Genomic DNA, 18,498 nt, shown 5'->3' on the forward strand with positions numbered 1-18,498 from the left:
TTTCACTTCGGGGGATGCTGCCAGGGCTTTCCAACCTCGTGAGGAAGGCCGGACAGTTTCTCCCATCGGAGAGATGAGGAATGGATGGAGTGCGCTACAGTGGGCCGCCCCACGTCAGGGGCTCAGGCCGGGGAGGTCTGGGGCCCACCATTCTTCTGGACTCCACAGGTGCATGGTGTCCAGCAGAGAACAGGTGTTGGGGGCCCACCGTGTGACGAGCGGTCTCTGCTCTAGGGTGTCCACAGGTGCATGGCGTCCAGCAGAGAACAGGGACTCCAAAGGGGCCCCGCTGCAGCTCGTATGCGCAGTCCCACAACTCTAGTCCCTGCAGCAGTTCTTCAGAACACAACAGCTCGGGGGAGGAGTACGATCCAGCCCTGATTCCACTGGGCTCGGTTCAATACCCCGGGCTGGAAAGAGGGTGGCGGTCAGGAGTGATGGTGGGGGGGAGAATATTCCAGAAACTCTGACCACTGTCCCAATCACTGCGAGATCAACGCCTGACACCGTAACAAGGCTTCAGTGGTGGGAGGCGGCACTCACTCCGGGTGTTCCCAACGAGACGCGAGCCAAAACGGACTGGCACCTGCAGATCCACGACTGCTCAGGCAGTCTTAGAATTCACAGCGTGCGTCACGCTGGCTTCCCAACACTTCCTGACAGGTACAAGCTGCCCGATCGCGGAGCCGGTGTCCCAGTCCAACACCCTCGTCAAAGCACCCCCCGCATAATCTGCTGGCTCATTCGCGGTCATCCCCAGGCCTCGGGACCTCCCTGGTGCCACGCCTCAGGCTGACGACTGCTCAACAGCTCCCTGGCCCCGGGGCACTCCCTCCCCTGCCGCCACCAGGGTGCACAGAGCGGGCGAGACGGAGGGCAGCAAGAGCAAGAGGAGTCCTCGCTCTCGGAAAGCAGGACCCGGCCCTCGTGGCCTTTCTGCACCCCTCGGCCCGCTTCACTCCCCACCGCCTGACGTTCCAGCCCCGCTAACGCGTGGGCCTAGCATGGGGGAGGAAACGGGGCTTCCCAGACCCTGCGCGGTCAGAGTCACAGCTAAGTCAGCCGTCCCGCCGGGCGCTGCCTGCCCCCTCCCCATGCTGCTTTAACCCTGAGCTCAGAACCAAACTACTGTTTGCTGAGTCGCTGGAGAGAGAAACGTCTCCTGTAAGGCAGACCGGCTCCGCGCTGGGCGTGTGCCGCCTGCCTTCCTCCATGGGCAAGCCGATCAGACGCGTGGGCCCTCTCCCTTGGCACCCATGGGGACACTCGAACCACGTAAGTCCAAGGGGGCAGGCAAGGAAGCCCCCAGCCAGCACCATGCCCGCACAGCCAAGCCAAGCCTGCCCCCTGCTCTCTCGAGACACGCGGCAGTGCCGGGATTATGTGCCAGGCCCCCAGCCAGCACCATGCCCGTCACAGCCAAGCCAAGCCTGCCCCCTGCTCTCTCGAGACACGCGGCAGTGCCGGGATTATGTGCCAGGCCCCCAGCCAGCACCATGCCCGTCACAGCCAAGCCAAGCCTGCCCCCTGCTCTCTCGAGACATGCGGCAGTGCCGGGATTATGTGCCAGGCCCCCAGCCAGCACCATGCCCGTCACAGCCAAGCCAAGCCTGCCCCCTGCTCTCTCGAGACACGCGGCAGTGCCGGGATTATGTGCCAGGCCCCCAGCCAGCACCATGCCCGTCACAGCCAAGCCAATCAGTGCCGGGATTACGTGCCAGGAGCCCCTCAGAGCTGTTGATGTTCACACTGTGACAGCCACACCAATCTCTGGGCAGTGACCACGCCACCCCTGGAGAGTGGCTAGCATTTGCCCTGCACTCTCTCTCTCTGGTCTCCATCCACGTCTGATCTCAGGTGGACGTCTGCCCTCAGCTTCGTCGGCGTGTGCCTCGTCTCTGGCCGTGAGGAATCCCATCTCAGCCCCTCACTAGGTTCCCGTTACAACCAGCCAGCACACATCAGGGAGCAGGCAGCCTGAGGTCGGGCGCACGCTCCACCGCTGACCGACCACCCCGCTGCAGACGATTCCACTGCCTCTCTGGGTCTGTTTCCAGGCCTGTGAGCCAGTGTACCGCACCCTCCCCGGCTCGCGAGCAAGGATGAGGGCTGGCTACAGCACGGCTCTGAACTGCAGCGACCTGTGCCCCTCTGCCCTCAGTCTCTGCTGCCAGTCTGCCACACAAACAAGACGCCACCCCAAGTCCCTGCAGACTCTCCTCCACACACACACACACACACACACACACACACACGAGGCAGCCACAGAGGCCTTGAGCTTGCAGCACGGACAGGTTAGCACGAGGCCAAGTCCCGCCCCCTGTGTCCCTCCCTCCTCTCTTATGCAGTGAGCCAGTCAAGTCCACAGCCACGGACGCTGACCACAGAGTCACAGCTGGGCCTTCTTAAAAGTGAGAGCTCTGAAGCTCCCGTCTGCCCCCGTGCCCCCGAGAGCCTCCTCCCAGTGGGTCTCCACGGTGACGCGAACACAGGGGACCTCAGAGTGAAAGGTGCCAGTGAGCGGACGCCACTCGCTGAGCCGGTACTTCCCCAGGGGACGGGCGTGTTACAGAACCACCCATGCAGAGTCCAGTCAGAGTGCAGGCCACATCAACAACTCGTAACATAACAGAGAAAACGGTTTCAGACGCCACGTGCAGCGACCCTTACAATGACCATCTGTCCAGTCTGACGTCACTCCAGGCACTGCTTCCTTGTCCAATCACCTCTGCGTGGGGCAGGACCTCTGCCACGCTCGCACTGCCGCCGAAGCAATGCCTCGCAGAAGACCAACAGAGACAGGGGCACAGACAGACACCCCGGTGCCTCCCGGCGACCAGACACCAAAGTGAAACAAGGCAGCCCTTGTTTGGGAAAGTTTAGTGACCCTTGGGTTCTAAAACGTTATCTCTACGCATGATGGCTACTTTACTTTAACTAGTTTTTTTTTTTTGACAGGCAGAGTGGACAGTGAGAGAGAGAGACAGAGAGAAAGGTCTTCCTTTGCCGTTGGTTCACCCTCCAATGGCCACCGCGGCCAGCGCGCTGCAGCTGGAGCACTGCGCTGATCCAATGGCAGGAGCCAGGTACTTATCCTGGTCTCCCATGGGGTGCAGGGCCCAAGCACTTGGGCCATCCTCCACTGCACTCCCGGGCCACAGCAGAGAGCTGGCCTGGAAGAGGGGCAACCGGGACAGAATCCAGCACCCCGACCGGGACTAGAACCCGGTGTGCTGGCGCCGCAGGCGGAGGATTAGCCTAGTGAGCCGCGGCGCCGGCCCGAGTACTTTACTTTAACATCTAGTATTTTCAGATTATCAATTTCAGCTTCAAATATGAGCAGTATCTATAGACAAAGACCCTTTGGGGTGCTCAACTTTTTTATGGAGATGTAGTTTTTTGCTGAGATGGAAGTCACACACCAGTGGAAAGCGTACGTTCTGGTGTGTTCTAGCACACTCCCAAGGTTGCACAATCATCGCCTACTGCAATCACACGAGAAAGCTGTCTCACGCCTGTTAACGTCCCTCCCACGCCCCTCTGCCTGCTCGAGGCAGCCACACCTGCTTCCGGCTCCAGACACTGCACATAAGCGGAGCCGTACGACCTACATGGCCTTTCACTAGCAGAATGCTTTCAGAGTTCATCTGCGTCATGGCACGCACCAATACTGCCCGCCTGTCCCGGCCCAGCGAAATCCACCGTGCACATCTGCCGCTCCTCCACCCACCGCCTGGCCACCGTGGACTCTGCCGCTACGGCCATCTGTGTGCAAGCCTTCGTGTGAACCCAGGTCTGCAGCTACCACCAGCGTGTAACTACAAGGGGAACGGCTGCATCACGCGGTGGTTCAACGACTGACATTTTGAAGAACTGCCAAACTTCTCCACACCAGCTACAACATTCTACACTCCCACCAGCAACAGACGACAAAGTTTACCCAAGTCAATTTTTAACACTATAGATAAGGTCCTGAGACCAAAGCATTTGAGGACGGCTGTGCTAGGCTGCGGGCATACGGAGACAAATCACGATGCCTGCCCAGGAGCCGACTCAGAGAGAGGGCTGCACACGCCAGCCCTCCATGCTGCTGCCCCAGGCCCCGCCCAGAGCACGCAGCTGCGCTCCATTCGGTGTCTCCCCTGCAGCCCAAGCCCACGGCCCACCAGCCATCAGGGCCCCATCACTGTCCCCTGGCCTTCGCAGAGGCCAGCAGGGAGCTGGAGCCCTGCACCTGGTAAGCTCCTCCCTGCACCTGCCAGGACCTTCACACCTCCCTCCCTTCTCCCTGCCTAAGGCTCAGAGCCCCCTCCCCTGCCTGCCCCTCCACGGCCTGGAGGGACGACTCTGGTTCTGCAGTGTGGACTCCACTGTGTAAGAGTTCCTCCACAGACGGCCAGCTCCAGGGAGCCCAGGCCTCAGACCACTCCTGGAGGGAGCACTTTCCCTCCATAAGGGAACACAGCCCTCCGCAAGGCAAACAAGACTATCAACATGTAAATCGCTGAGACACAGCGACCCTAAGGCGTACAACTAGAGAACTAAGAATGTGGGTTTACAGTCACTTAACTGAGCCAGTGAGACTTAGCTATGGATATTAATAAAAGCATATTAAGATACTGTACAGTTTTTGTGGGAGGCATAAACATGACCCCCAAAGACAGCCACGTCCCAACTACCTTTCAGTACGCTAACTTAAACGGCAAAGGGAATCAGGGCTGCAGGTGGAATTGGAGTTGCTAATTCAAAGGGCTGACTTGAAGAGATAAAAATTAGCCTGGTTATTCCAGGTGGACCCAGCGGTAACTCCAGGATCCCTAGACGGGGAAGATGGGGGCAAAAGGAGTCAGAGACGCAATGTGAGAAGGACCCGACCCACTGTGGCTGGCTCTGAGGATGAGTACCGCGGAATATGAGCAGCTTCCTGGATCAGGAGGCAAAGACACAGTCCCCCAGAGCCCACAGAGGGACAGGGCCTGCCCACAGCCTGAAGTGCCCCAAAGCCCACGAGGGACAGGGCCTGCCCACAGCCTGCAGTCCCCCAGAGCCCACGAGGGACGGGGCCTGCCCACAGCCTGCAGTCCCCCAGAGCCCACGAGGGACAGGGCCTGCCCACAGCCTGCAGTCCCCCAGAGCCCACAGAGGGACAGGGCTGCCCACAGCCTGCAGTCCCCCAGAGCCCACGAGGGACAGGGCCTGCCCACAGCCTGCAGTCCCCCAGAGCCCACGAGGGACAGGGCCTGCCCACAGCCTGCAGTCTCCCAGAGCCCACGAGGGACGGGGCTGCCCACAGCCTGCAGTCCCCCAGAGCCCACGAGGGACAGGGCCTGCCCACAGCCTGCAGTCTCCCAGAGCCCACGAGGGACGGGGCTGCCCACAGCCTGCAGTCCCCCAGAGCCCACGAGGGACAGGGCTGCCCACAGCCAGCAGTCCCCCAGAGCCCACGAGGGACAGGGCCTGCCCACAGCCTGCAGTCTCCCAGAGCCCACGAGGGACAGGGCCTGCCCACAGCCTGCAGTCCCCAGAGCCCACGAGGGACGGGGCCTGCCCCACAGCCTGCAGTCCCCCAGAGCCCACAGAGGGACAGGGCCTGCCCCACAGCCTGCAGTCCCCCAGAGCCCATGAGGGACGGGGCTGCCCACAGCCTGCAGTCCCCCAGAGCCCACGAGGGACAGGGCCTGCCCCACAGCCTGCAGTCCCCCAGAGCCCACGAGGGACGGGGCTGCCCACAGCCTGCAGTCTCCCAGAGCCCACGAGGGACAGGGCCTGCCCCACAGCCTGCAGTCTCCCAGAGCCCACGAGGGACAGGGCCTGCCCACAGCCTGCAGGGTCCCCCAGAGCCCACGAGGGACAGGGCCTGCCCACAGCCTGCAGTCCCCCAGAGCCCACGAGGGACAGGGCTGCCCACAGCCTGCAGTCCCCAGAGCCCACGAGGGATGGGGCCTGCCCCACAGCCTGCAGTCCCCCAGAGCCCACGAGGGACGGGGCTGCCCACAGCCTGCAGTCCCCCAGAGCCCACAGAGGGACAGGGCCTGCCCACAGCCTGCAGTCTCCCAGAGCCCACGAGGGACAGGGCCTGCCCCACAGCCTGCAGTCCCCCAGAGCCCACGAGGGACGGGGCTGCCCACAGCCTGCAGTCTCCCAGAGCCCACAGAGGGACAGGGCCTGCCCACAGCCTGCAGTCCCCCAGAGCCCACAGAGGGACGGGGCTGCCCACAGCCTGCAGTCCCCCAGAGCCCACGAGGGACAAGGCCTGCCCACAGCCTGCAGGGTCTCCCAGAGCCCACGAGGGACAGGGCTGCCCACAGCCTGCAGGGTCTCCCAGAGCCCACGAGGGACGGGGCCTGCCCACAGCCTGCAGGGTCTCCCAGAGCCCACGAGGGACAGGGCCTGCCCACAGCCTGCAGTCCCCCAGAGCCCACGAGGGACAGGGCTGCCCACAGCCTGCAGTCCCCCAGAGCCCACGAGGGACGGGGCTGCCCACAGCCTGCAGTCCCCCAGAGCCCACGAGGGACGGGGCCTGCCACAGCCTGCAGTCCCCAGAGCCCACGAGGGACGGGGCTGCCCACAGCCGGATCTGCCCCCTGAAGCCTGTGTGAAGTCAGCGCTCTGACAGCACCGTGAAACGGCGCGAGGTTCTACGCCACAGACCTCAGGGTAACCTGCTAGGCCAGCAGCAGTAGCTAACGCAGCTTAATCCTTTACTTAGGGTACTGGTGCAAGTGCTTTTAAGAACCCCACGCCCTCGGAGCCCTCCCCTCCCCAACAGCCCACCTCCCAGGACAGAGGCACTGCTGCCCACATCTCGCCCTGGAGCAGGGTCAGGAGAGAACGTCAGAGCACCACGCGACGCCGCCGCTCGCACAGGTACGAAGGACAAACCGCTCGTCCTCCGTGTCCGCGTCCCTACAACCCAAAGCCTCCCCCTCCCCACCCCTCCAGCTCTCTCTTCGGCTTGTTTACCTTTTTTTCTTTTTAGAGACACAGATATAGGACTTCAGGATGCTATGCATAAAAACAGGCCCAGACAACTTGACAAGCCAAAAAAAAAATCGACAGTGCATCACCATTCGATGGAACACTTCCAACTGGCTCCCTTCTCGGCTGGAAATATCTTCATGGCTAAATACGTACGGCACATTCTACAGCACTGAGAACGGATGTGCACTGGGTTATCAGAGCTGGAGGAGGGGTGCAGCCCCGAGACCAGCACCGTTAGGACATCTGTCCCAGCTTGTCCGCCTCCCACGGAGCAAGCTCCTCTCCTGCTTCTGTCGGGGGCGGGGGGACATCCGTGTTCCCACTGAGCCCTGGAAGGAACCCTGTCAAAGGCATTAAAGATTCAAAGGGAAAAAAAAAAAAAAGGACCCCACGGTAACATTCCACCTCTGGTTTCATAGAATTCTCGGGGGCTGGAGTTGTAGCACAGCAGGTTAAGACATTTCCTACAATACCAGCCTCCCACATGGGCGCCAGTTCAAGTCCCGGCTGCTCCACTTCCAATCCAGCTCCCTGCTAACGCACCTGGGAAAGCAGTGGAAGATGGACCAAGTGGGTCCCTGCACTCACATGGTAAACCTGAAAGAAGCTCCTGGCTCCTAGCTTTGGATTGGCCTAGCTTTGACCGTTGTAGCCATTTGGGGAGTGAACCAGTGAATGAAAGACCTTTCTCTCTCTCTCTCTCTCCCTCTCTCCCTCCCTCCCTCCCTTCCTCCCTCTCTCTCTCTCCGCCTCTCTGTAACTCTTTCAAATAAATCTTAAAAAAAAAAAAAAATTCTCAGTCTCACCATTTGTTCTGAAAAGGAAAAAAAAAATCATTCAGTATCAGTATGTCAGAGTTCTGTGGTCAAAAGCAAAGCAGAGGGACTTTATTTGGGAAAAACAATTTTTATAAGCCGTGCCTCTTGCTGTAAATGTTACAGCATCTAATTATATTATTTCTGTCAGTTTTCTTTTGAAGATTTATTTCTTTGAAAGTTACAGCAAGAAACAGAGAGATTATCTTTTGTTTTACATATTTATTTATTTATTTGAGAGGAAGACTTAGAGAGAGAGTTTTCCAACCATTGGTCCACTCCCCAAATGGCCACAATGGCCAGAGCTGGGCCAATCCGAAGCCAGGAGCTTCTTCAAATCGCCCATGTGGGTGCAGGGCCCAAGGACTTGGGCCATCTTCTACTGCTTTCCCAGGCCACAGCAGAGAGCTGGATTGGAAGTGGAGCAGCCGGGACTTGAACCAGCGCCCACATGGGATGCCAGCACCACAGCAGCTTTACCGGCTCCGCCACGACGCTGGCAAGTTGCGCGTTGGTGAGAACTGTACAAAACGACACTGTGGCCCGCAGGCCTCTGCTTCCCCACAGTAAAGGTTTCCTCTGTGCAGCCAGCAGCCCCAGAACAGCAATGCTACCTGGCTGGCGGGGCATGCTGGAAAGCAAGCCAACACAGCCTGCGTCCCAGGCCGGCGTCAGAGGAGTGGAGGCACACAGCCAGCCGGCAGGCCTGCCCTGCCCCCACAGAGAGCGGAGGCCACCCCCGGAACCCTCTCCGCTCGGCCACTCACCCGACCCAGAGGGGAGAGCGGCGGCGCCCTCCGGGGCAGCAGGTGTGAGCCCGACCGGGCGCTTCCCCTCTGCTGTGCACAGCTCGTCCCGGAGCAGGCTTCCTTACCCCACTTGACGGATTAATTACGTGCACAAAGTGACAGGACGTGCCCACCCGGAACCATACCCAGCAAGGCGCAGGGCCAGGGTCCAAACTCGAGTCTGCCCAGCTGGACTCGGGCTCACCTCCTGCCTCGCAACGCTGTTTTCCTGCCACATTTCAAGTCATTCCTGGGTTTAGAAATGCCCTCACGGCTTACGTCCCAGCAGAGGAAACAACAAACGGAATAGAAACAGCCACGATTTTAAGCAGAGTGTTTCAGCTCTGAGGCCAGTTACACGGCTAACTCATATGCGACAGGACAGAGGAGGAGGGCAGAGCTGGAGGGGTAACCCAGGCACCCTGCAGGCACACAAGCCCCAAATGCCCAGCGGGGACACAGCAGCAGTCTGAGGGGCACACAGTGAGAGTGCCGGACGGCCAGGGACCCGGGAGCAGCCACACACACGTCACGGCCTCGTGCACACGGCGGCGGGAATGATCGGGACACAGTGAGAGGGGCGGACGGCCAGGGACACGGGAGCAGCCACACACACGTCACGGCCTCGTGCACACGGTGGTGGGAATGATCGGGACACCCTGTGACACAGAGCAGCCACACACACGTCACGGCCTCGTGCACACGGCGGCGGGAATGATCGGGACACAGTGAGAGGGGCGGACGGCCAGGGACACGGGAGCAGCCACACACACGTCACGGCCGCGTGCACACGGTGGCGGGAATGATCGGGACACAGTGAGAGGGACGCCCTGTGACACAGTGAGAGGGACGCCCTGTGACACGGAGCAGCCACACACACATCACAGCCTCCTGCACACGGTGGCGGGAATGATTGGGACGCCCTGTGACCCGGGAGCAGCCACACACACGGCACGGCCTTGTGCACACGGTGCTGGGCAGCGGGCTGACACGGGCACTCGTGGTGAGTTGCTGTGTGGCTGACAGCAGTTTTGGCAGGCAGTGTTTGCAGGATGGCTGTGACCACCTCAAGTGTACAACCCCTCTCCCGGGGACGCGGAGGCTCCCCGCTGTCTGCTCCTGCCTCCCCCTGCAGGGTGGGGCTCTATCTGGAACCTCTTTCTCCGTACTGGCTCACTCTTCTGAGCCTTCAAAGCACAAAAGCGTCTGCCACTTGGGGGAAATACACTGGAAACAAAGCCACCTCTGGGTGTCACGAGCGCGAGGTCCATCCTCCTGTCACCGTGGCGAATGCCAGCTCGGCTCCCGTGACAGGGGTAATCTCTGAGCACACACTGGCCTCGGTCACTCAGCAGACGCCCCGGGCGCTCCCCAGCCTCCTGGCACTCGCCTCAACACCCACCGTGGCCGACCCCTCTTCACCCTCAAGCTCTGTCCCGCTCTGGCTTCTATGGCTGTCCTGGCTCTGGACCTCGCTCTCTGCCCACCCCCTCTGGCCTCCCAGACAGGAGACAGTAGGCCCCCGGCCCTGTCCTAGCCCTCCAAGGCCAGCCTCCTGGAGCCTGCAAGCCCACGCCCACATTTCAAACTGTGGGCAGTGCCAGGGCACTTGGCGGCCTCTGGCACCGCTATGTTGCAGAAAGAGCAGCGCAAGACACTTAGAGGGCCAGGTGGCGGTGAGACCACAGTTTCTTAATGATCATACAGTACACTAACGTACAGTACACTAAGCAAAGAAGTTCAACAGGGGCCGGCACCGAGGCTCACTTGGTTAATCCTCCACCTGCGGCACTGGCATCCCATAAGGGTGCCGGATTCTGTCCTGGTTGCCCCTCTTCCAGGCCAGCTCTCTGCTGTGGCCCGGGAGTGCAGTGGAGGATGGCCCAGGTGCTTGGGCTCTGCAACCGCATGGGAGACCGGGTGGAAGCACCTGGCTCCTGGCTTCAGATTGGCGCAGTGCGCTGGCCGTTGTGGCCATTTGGGGGGTGAACCAACGGAAGGAAGACCTTTCTCTCTGTCTCTCACTGTCTATGACTCCACCTGTCAAATAAAAAAAAAAAAAAGTTCAACAAATAGTATGAAGAAAAAAAAAAAAAGCACTGTTCCTCAACAGTATAGACAAGGGCTATGAACAACCATCGAATCTCAAATGTCTATTTCACTCAATACATTACAGTTTGGGTACTCTATTAGTTACCTTGGATCAGGGTAAACTTATGATCATATCTGTCTTTTCGGGACTGGCTTATTTCACTAAGTGTAATGGTTTCCAATTACATCCATCTTGTTGCAAAAGACTGGATCTCATTTTTTTTTACAGCTAAGTAGTACTCCATCATGTATATATAACCTAATTTCTTTATCTGTTCAATAGTTGACTGACATCTGGGTCGATCCTTATCTTAACTCTTGTGAACTGAGCTGCAATGAACAAGGGGGAACGGATCACTCTTGCATGTGCTGAAAATTCCCAGGAGTGCTATGGCTGGGTCACATGGCAGGTCTGTGCTCAGACTTCTCAGGCATCTCCACACTGTCTCCACAGTGGCCTTTACCAGTGTGCATTCCCACCAGCAGTGGGTCAGGAGACCTTTTCCCACATCCTCGCCAGCATCTGTTGTTTACTGATTTCTGTATGAGAGCATTCTAATCGGGTGAGGTGAAACCTCACTGTGGTTTTGATTTGCATTTTCCTGGTGGCTGGTGATCCTCACCATTTCTGCATGTGTCTGTTGGCCTTTTGGATTTCCTCTCTTGGAAAATGCCTGTTCGAGTCCTTTGCGCCTTTCTTAACTGGGTTGCCTGTGTTGCTGTTGTTGATCATGGGAACAATTCTAACAAGATAACCATTCTATAACCATTCTTCCCTCTTTCCCTTTCTCCCTCCTTTTTTTCTTTTAATTTCTGCAAAAACATAATTTCAGTGCACTGCATAATCACAGGCTTAATGCAGCAGTAACCGTAATATTCAGCAAGTAAAGGGTAGAGAGACGGCAGTTCCCCAGGAGAACAAACAAGGGCTGAGAGGACAATCCCATCACAGGGTGTCTGCAGCGTTCAGCGTCACACAGGTGTACATCAACACGCACTTTACCAAGACATGGCTGATAAAGGTACTGATTAGAAACGCACATCTGTGAGGGGCAGTTACGAAGCGTGCACCTGTGGGAAACAGCCAGGGACTTCGTCTCAGGAACACATCTCCAAGCCGGACGTGCCTCCTCCCTCGGGCAGGAACTGACCCGGGGGGGGGGGGGGGGCTGGGGCTGGTGAAGGAGCTGTCACTCCCAGAGCGTACGTTTCCCTAATTCTGTCCTGGGAAAGGTACACTGGAATTTCTTCAGTTTTCTGAGAGTAAGAACCCAGGTTTTCAAGGATTACAGGAAACACACCTGTTTAACCTGGCCAGTGGCCACGGCTTCCCCAAGCTGTGCTGAGACCGATCCTGTGTGCCAATGTGCCGACTCCACGTCCGCCCCCGCGGGTGGGCTGCACCACACGGCTGCTGAGTCCCCAGGTGTGTGTGTGTGTGTGTGTGTGTGTTCCAGGGACACAGTCCCACCCCCCAGGTACTCTCTTAACCGTCCCGTCCACACTGCACGGCAAGGTCATTTCTGTGTGGCTACGCGTTCGTCCACATGGCTCTTCACATGACAGCACTGCACTCCCTCCACAAAGCCAGCCAGGTCGGCAGGAAGCCCCCCGGGCCGCAGGCAGGTGACTGCCGTGCCTCCCCACACTCTGACTTCTGAAGAGCCGCAGTGACAGGGACAGAGAATTCAGCGGGGGAAGCTCCTGGCCTGAGGCCGGGCGACCGGCCTGCTCAGTCCTGCTCCACCCGCCAGCCTCACGCCCTCGGGTGCCCGAGTCCTCTCCCGAGAGCCAGAGATGGCCCGCGGCACCCGGATCTTGTGCCTCTTCCCGTCAGAAAGCTTCCACTTGAACCCCCAGCCAGGAGGGCGCTCCCAAGCCCCCAGGAGACCCTCAGTCCTTGCCGCCCTATGGAGCCCTCTTGGAACACTGGCAGGCAGCTGGGTGTGTGCCTACCACATCTGAGTGGCAGAAAACAATGTCTGCCCCTCTACCACAGCTGAGAAAAGACACAGAGTCGTAAAAAGTAAGAGAAATCGGGGCTGGCGCTGTGGCATAGTGGGTAAAGCTGCCACCTGCAGTGCTGGCATCCCACATGGCCACCGGTTCGAGTCCTGGCTGCTCCACTTCTGATCCAGCTATGGGCTGGGAGAGCAGTAGAAGATGGCGCAAGTCCTCGGGCCCCTGCACCCATGTGGGAGACCTGGAAGAAGGTCACTGGCGGCCATTTGCAGTGTGAACCAGCAGATGGAAGACTCTCTCTCTAACTCTGCCTCTCAAATAAAAAGTACATCTTAAAAAAAAAAAAAAAAAAAAGGAAGAAGAAGTGGAAGAAGAGGAAGAGGAGGAGGAAGGGGAAAACCCTTTCCCCATGGACACTAAAGCTTGGGGGCAGTGGGCCGTGCACAGCCCCAGACCCAGGCTTTACCACAGCACGGGCTCCACCACGGTCTCTGATTCTCTGACAAGGCCCTGCACTGGAGACCCTTCTCAAAACTAAGACAAGACGGCGTCCTAACGGAGGTGCAGGGAGGAAAGAGCCTCTCCCCGTCCCAGAACTGTCAACAAGCACCTGTCGTCAGTGCCAGACCGGGGCGCTCAGCACTTGGCCCGCTCGGACCGGGCAGCTCCGCCTCGAGGAAGCACAGCCCTGCGCCAACGGGGCCTTCGGGCCGCGGGGCTGACCCAGGGCAGGGACACAGCAGCCCCTGTTCCTTCGCTGGTAAAGCGCGCACTGGAGAACGCCGGCCTCGCCGTCCCAGGAACCAAGTCTCTCTATTGAGCAGCACAAGGGACGGCTTGGCACAAACCCCTCCCCCTGCAGGCACCTCCCGCTGAGAACAAGCCAACCCAGAAGGTCCCTGTAGACCAGCCGCCCCCCCCCCACACACATCAGCCTGGATCCCTCCTCCCAGTCCACTTCGCCTTTCACCCTGAACAGAGCAGAAAGAACAACCATGAGAAGGCAGCCGCACCTAAGGCTGACTCCACAACACACAGTCCCTGCGGCTGGCGCTGTGGTGCGGCCGGTGAAGTCACCACCTGCAGTGCCAGTGTCCCATATGGGCGCTGGTTCAAGTCCCGAGGGCCCCACTTCCGATCCAGCTCCCTGCTGTGGCCTGGGAAAGCAGTGGAGGACGGCCCAAGTCCTTGGGCCCCTGCACCTGTGTGGGAGACCTGGAAGAAGCTCCTGGCTCCTGGCTTCAGAACAGCCCAGCTCCGGCCACTGTGGCCATTTAGGGAGCAAACCAGCGGGATGGAAGACCTCTCTCTCTCTGCCTCTGCCTCTCTTGAACTCTTTCAAAGAAGTAAATAAATCCTTAAAATAAACAAACACACACTGCCCCTGACCCGCCCTCCTCACTCCATGAACAGCAGCCTTGCGCAGCGGCCAGCTCAGAGGGCAGAGGGGCGCGGCCGGGCTGGGGGCTGACCGCAGGTGGGACTCCGGCGGGGTGCATTCAACAGCAGACAGCTCACCCACCCCTCGACCTGGCAATTCTAATCCTAGGAATTTCTAGGCAAGAAAGGGAGGATGTAGCCCCAAAATGTGCATGTGTAGGCATGCGTATGCATGTATGTGTGTGTGTGCATGTGTCTACATTGTGCACATGTATGTGTGTGCACGTGTTCACGCATGCACGTGTATATGTGCGTGACTGGACATCTCCGAATTTTCTATAATAGAGAAACTCTGAAAGCGGATAATTAGGAGACCAGATACATAAATATGGTACCACATAGACCAGAATGCTACAGATGTTAACCATAACACAGAAGTGCACTCACAGACAGGGAAGAGTTTATGTGAAAAAAAGAACTGGACTTTTAAACGGGACTCAGGAGGCAGCCCAAGGACCAAGAGTCGAGGCGGAAGCAGTGGGCACAGCAAGTCCGCACGAGTCAGCTTGCTGTCGCTGCAGCGTCTTCAGAGAGGAGGCGGGAGGTTCTGGAAGTGACGGTGACAGGCAGGGAGGGGTGTCTCTGTGGTCTCTGACGAAGCCCCCAGGGAAGTAACAATAATCACCCACCTCCACACACCACTGAGTGGGTTAGGGTCCCACCTCTCAGTACCATTAACACAAGACTGGGGACCAACTCTCGAGCCAAGCCCTTGCGATGGAAACTGTAATTACAAACACAGGTGGCTACGCGACCCTCCAAGTGTGCACCTTCCTTTCCTTACACTTAATCGGACACTCCAGGCGGCCACAGCAGCTCCGGATCTGGGCTGGCACAGCCGCCACCAAGCACGTGTGGCTCCAATCTCATTCTCCCAAGGCAGCACGGCAAGGTCAGAGCTTCGGCCACGCTGGCTGCATCTCCAGGGCCCAGCGGCCACACGTGGCTGGAGACCACCATCCCAGTCAGTACACGCACTGTCCCCCACCCTCCCAGACAGCTCGGGCACACGGTGCTGCCCCACCATTCCGGTCAGTACACGCACTGTCCCCCACCCTCCCAGACAGCTCGGGCACACGGTGCTGCCCCACCATTCCGGTCAGTACACACACTGTCCCCCACCCTCCCAGACAGCTCGGGCACACGGTGCTGCCCCACCATCCCAGTCAGTACACACACTGTCCCCCACCCTCCCAGACAGCTCGGGCACACGGTGCTGCCCCACCATTCCGGTCAGTACACACACTGTCCCCCACCCTCCCAGACAGCTCGGGCACACGGTGCTGCCCCACCATCCCAGTCAGTACACGCACTGTCCCCCACCCTCCCAGACAGCTCGGGCACACGGTGCTGCCCCACCATCCCAGTCAGTACACGCACTGTCCCCCACCCTCCCAGACAGCTCGGGCACACGGTGCTGCCCCACCATCCCAGTCAGTACACACACTGTCCCCCACCCTCCCAGACAGCTCGGGCACACGGTGCTACCCCACCATTCCGGTCAGTACACGCACTGTCCCCCACCCTCCCAGACAGCTCGGGCACACGGTGCTGCCCCACCATCCCAGTCAGTACACGCACTGTCCCCCACCCTCCCAGACAGCTCGGGCACACGGTGCTGCCCCACCATCCCAGTCAGTACACGCACTGTCCCCCACCCTCCCAGACAGCTCGGGCACACGGTGCTGCCCCACCATTCCGGTCAGTACACACACTGTCCCCCACCCTCCCAGACAGCTCGGGCACACGGTGCTACCCCACCATTCCGGTCAGTACACGCACTGTCCCCCACCCTCCCAGACAGCTCGGGCACACGGTGCTGCCCCACCATCCCAGTCAGTACACGCACTGTCCCCCACCCTCCCAGACAGCTCGGGCACACGGTGCTGCCCCACCATCCCAGTCAGTACACGCACTGTCCCCCACCCTCCCAGACAGCTCGGGCACACGGTGCTGCCCCACCATCCCAGTCAGTACACGCACTGTCCCCCACCCTCCCAGACAGCTCGGGCACACGGTGCTGCCCCACCATCCCAGTCAGTACACGCACTGTCCCCCACCCTCCCAGACAGCTCGGGCACACGGTGCTGCCCCACCATTCCGGTCAGTACACACACTGTCCCCCACCCTCCCAGACAGCTCGGGCACACGGTGCTACCCCAGACCCCGTGGAAAGCGGGGTTCAGGAGCACGTCCACGCAGCACACACATGAGGGTAACATGTCCAAGAGGCCTCCCTTCAACGCGGCATTGTGGTCAAGGACGCGGCCCTGCACACACAAGAGCTGCACCGTTCTTTGGAAACGAATTCCATCTCTTTTCTTAAAATTAGATCTAAATAAATCAGTACTGAAAACCTCAATCCAGACCGGGGCTGGTGGGCAAGGGTTGAACCGCTGCCTGTAGTGCCAGCACCCCGCATGGGAGCAGGTTCAGGCCTTGGCTGTTCCACTCTGATCCCACTCTCTGCTAATGCACCTGGGAAAGCAGTGGAAGACGGCCCCAGTCCTTAGGCCCTGCACCCACGTGGGAGACCCAGACACAGTTCCAAGCTCCTGGCTTCAGCCTGGGCCAGCCCTGGCATGCGGCCACGTGGAGAGTGAACCATCAGGTAGAAGATCTGTCTTGTCTGTCTGTCTGTCTCTCTCTCTCTCTCTCTCCACCTTTCAAATAAATAATTCTAAAAAAACTCTGATCACTCAGCACGGGAGAAGTGAATCTAGGTTCTACCTGACTGTGAAGATATTAAGCCTTCAGTTAGAAAGGAAAGCACTTTTTTGGAAAGCATGAAAGTCTTGTCTTTGTCATAAAAGTTAAACGTACATATATGCGTGATCTTGTCTCCAGCTGATTATCCATTTTATTCCTCTTGCTTTCTCTCAATTTCAAATGTCCTCCAGGAGAGAGAACCGATCTTGCTGGTACTCTGCAAACATCAGGAGCCAAATAAACACCGGCAGATAAGGACGGACTGCTGAGCACAGAGCTCAGGGACAGGAACCTTTCGTCTACACTGGGAATGCTCCACCTCCCCCAGCCCAGTGTGCGAAGTTCAGCCTGATGCAAGCGTGCTGCAGCAGACGGACAAACACACCCTACCTGGCTAGCGTCCAAGGTGCACACAGTGTCTTGAATTTAAACAGAGCTCGTGACAGAGAATTTCCACATACTCTCACATGGAGCTCTTCCCCAAGTCAGATTTATACAGTCTTGCTTAGATAAACCCCTCACACTGTGCACACAGTGGTTTAGAAAGCAGCGATGGTGATGGGTCTCCAGGCACTCTGTAAAGAGTGAAGTCGCGGGCCGGCGCCGCGGCTCACTAGGCTAATCCTCCACCAAGCGGCGCCGGCACACCGGGTTCTAGTCCCGGTCAGGGCGCCGGATTCTGTCCCGGTTGCCCCTCTTCCAGGCCAGCCCTCTGCTGTGGCCAGGGAGTGCAGTGGAGGATGGCCCAGGTGCTTGGGCCCTGCACCCCGTGGGAGACCAGGAAAAGCACCTGGCTCCTGGCTCCTGCCATCGGATCAGCACGGTGCGCCGGCCGCAGTGCGCCAGCCGCGGCGGCCATTGGAGGGTGAACCAACGGCAAAGGAAGACCTTTCTCTCTGTCTCTCTCTCTCTCACTGTCCACTCTGCCTGTCAAAAAAAAAAAAAAAAAGAGTGAAGTCGCGGGGCTGGAGCTGTGGTGTAGCAGGTGAAGCCACCGCCTGCCACGTCAGCATCTGACATGGGCGCCTGTTCCAGTCCCGGCTGCTCCACCTGGGGATGCGGCTGAGGACAGTGCAAGTGCTTGGGCCCCTGCACCCACGTGGGAGACCCGGAGGAAGCTCCGGGCTCCTGGCTTCAGCCTGGCCCAACCCTAGTGAACTACTGGATGGAAGACCTCTGTCTACACCTCTCCATCTGTCTAACTATGAAATAAATAAAATACATCTTTTTAAAAAATAAACTCTTCATTTGTGTTTCTTTGCCTCTCAAAATATTTAACTTTTTAATGATTTAAAAAAATTTTTTCAAAAATGGACAGTGGGAGTGGAGCAGAGAGGGCGGGCACTTGGCCCAGCCGTTAAAACCCCAGTGAGGACCCCTGTGTCCTGTACGGACGGCCTGGACTCCGTACCTGGCTGTGTTCCGGGTTCCAGCTTCCCGCTAATGCGCACCCTTGGGCGACAACAGGGAAGCCTCAGGTACCTGGGCCCCTGCCGCCCACATGGAGACCTGGAAGGAGCTCCTGGCTCCCAGAACCACCACAGGTCCATCTCTCCCTTTCTGTGTCTCTCAAGATAAACAATTCTGTTTAATGCTTGGGAAAAAAATTTAAAGAATTCAATCTTTTTGAAAATACACTAAAACAACAGCTTTAAAAAATAAAGCACAGAGGCTGGTGTTGTGATGCCACAGGTTAAGCTGCCACTCCACCA

The 18,498-nt window shown here is 58.7% G+C and overlaps 1 protein-coding gene across 3 annotated transcripts in view; it reads right to left on the bottom strand.

Annotated features, from left to right (window-relative positions):
* The window catches only part of CCNY (cyclin Y), a 138,672-nt gene that overhangs the window by 75,356 nt on the left and 44,818 nt on the right, over nucleotides 1–18,498 (bottom strand). The window contains exon 1 of one of the 3 annotated variants that reach the window (XM_017350698.2): nucleotides 16,901–16,923. The exons of the other annotated variants lie outside the window; for them this stretch is intronic. The gene's annotated coding sequence lies outside the window, so the exon portion shown is untranslated. Of the gene's footprint in view, nucleotides 1–16,900; nucleotides 16,924–18,498 lie in introns of those variants that run through there. 3 annotated transcript variants of the gene reach the window in all.

The sequence above is a fragment of the Oryctolagus cuniculus genome, chromosome 13 (assembly GCF_964237555.1).
Source record: "Oryctolagus cuniculus chromosome 13, mOryCun1.1, whole genome shotgun sequence".
In the NCBI taxonomy this organism is placed as follows: domain Eukaryota; kingdom Metazoa; phylum Chordata; class Mammalia; order Lagomorpha; family Leporidae; genus Oryctolagus; species Oryctolagus cuniculus.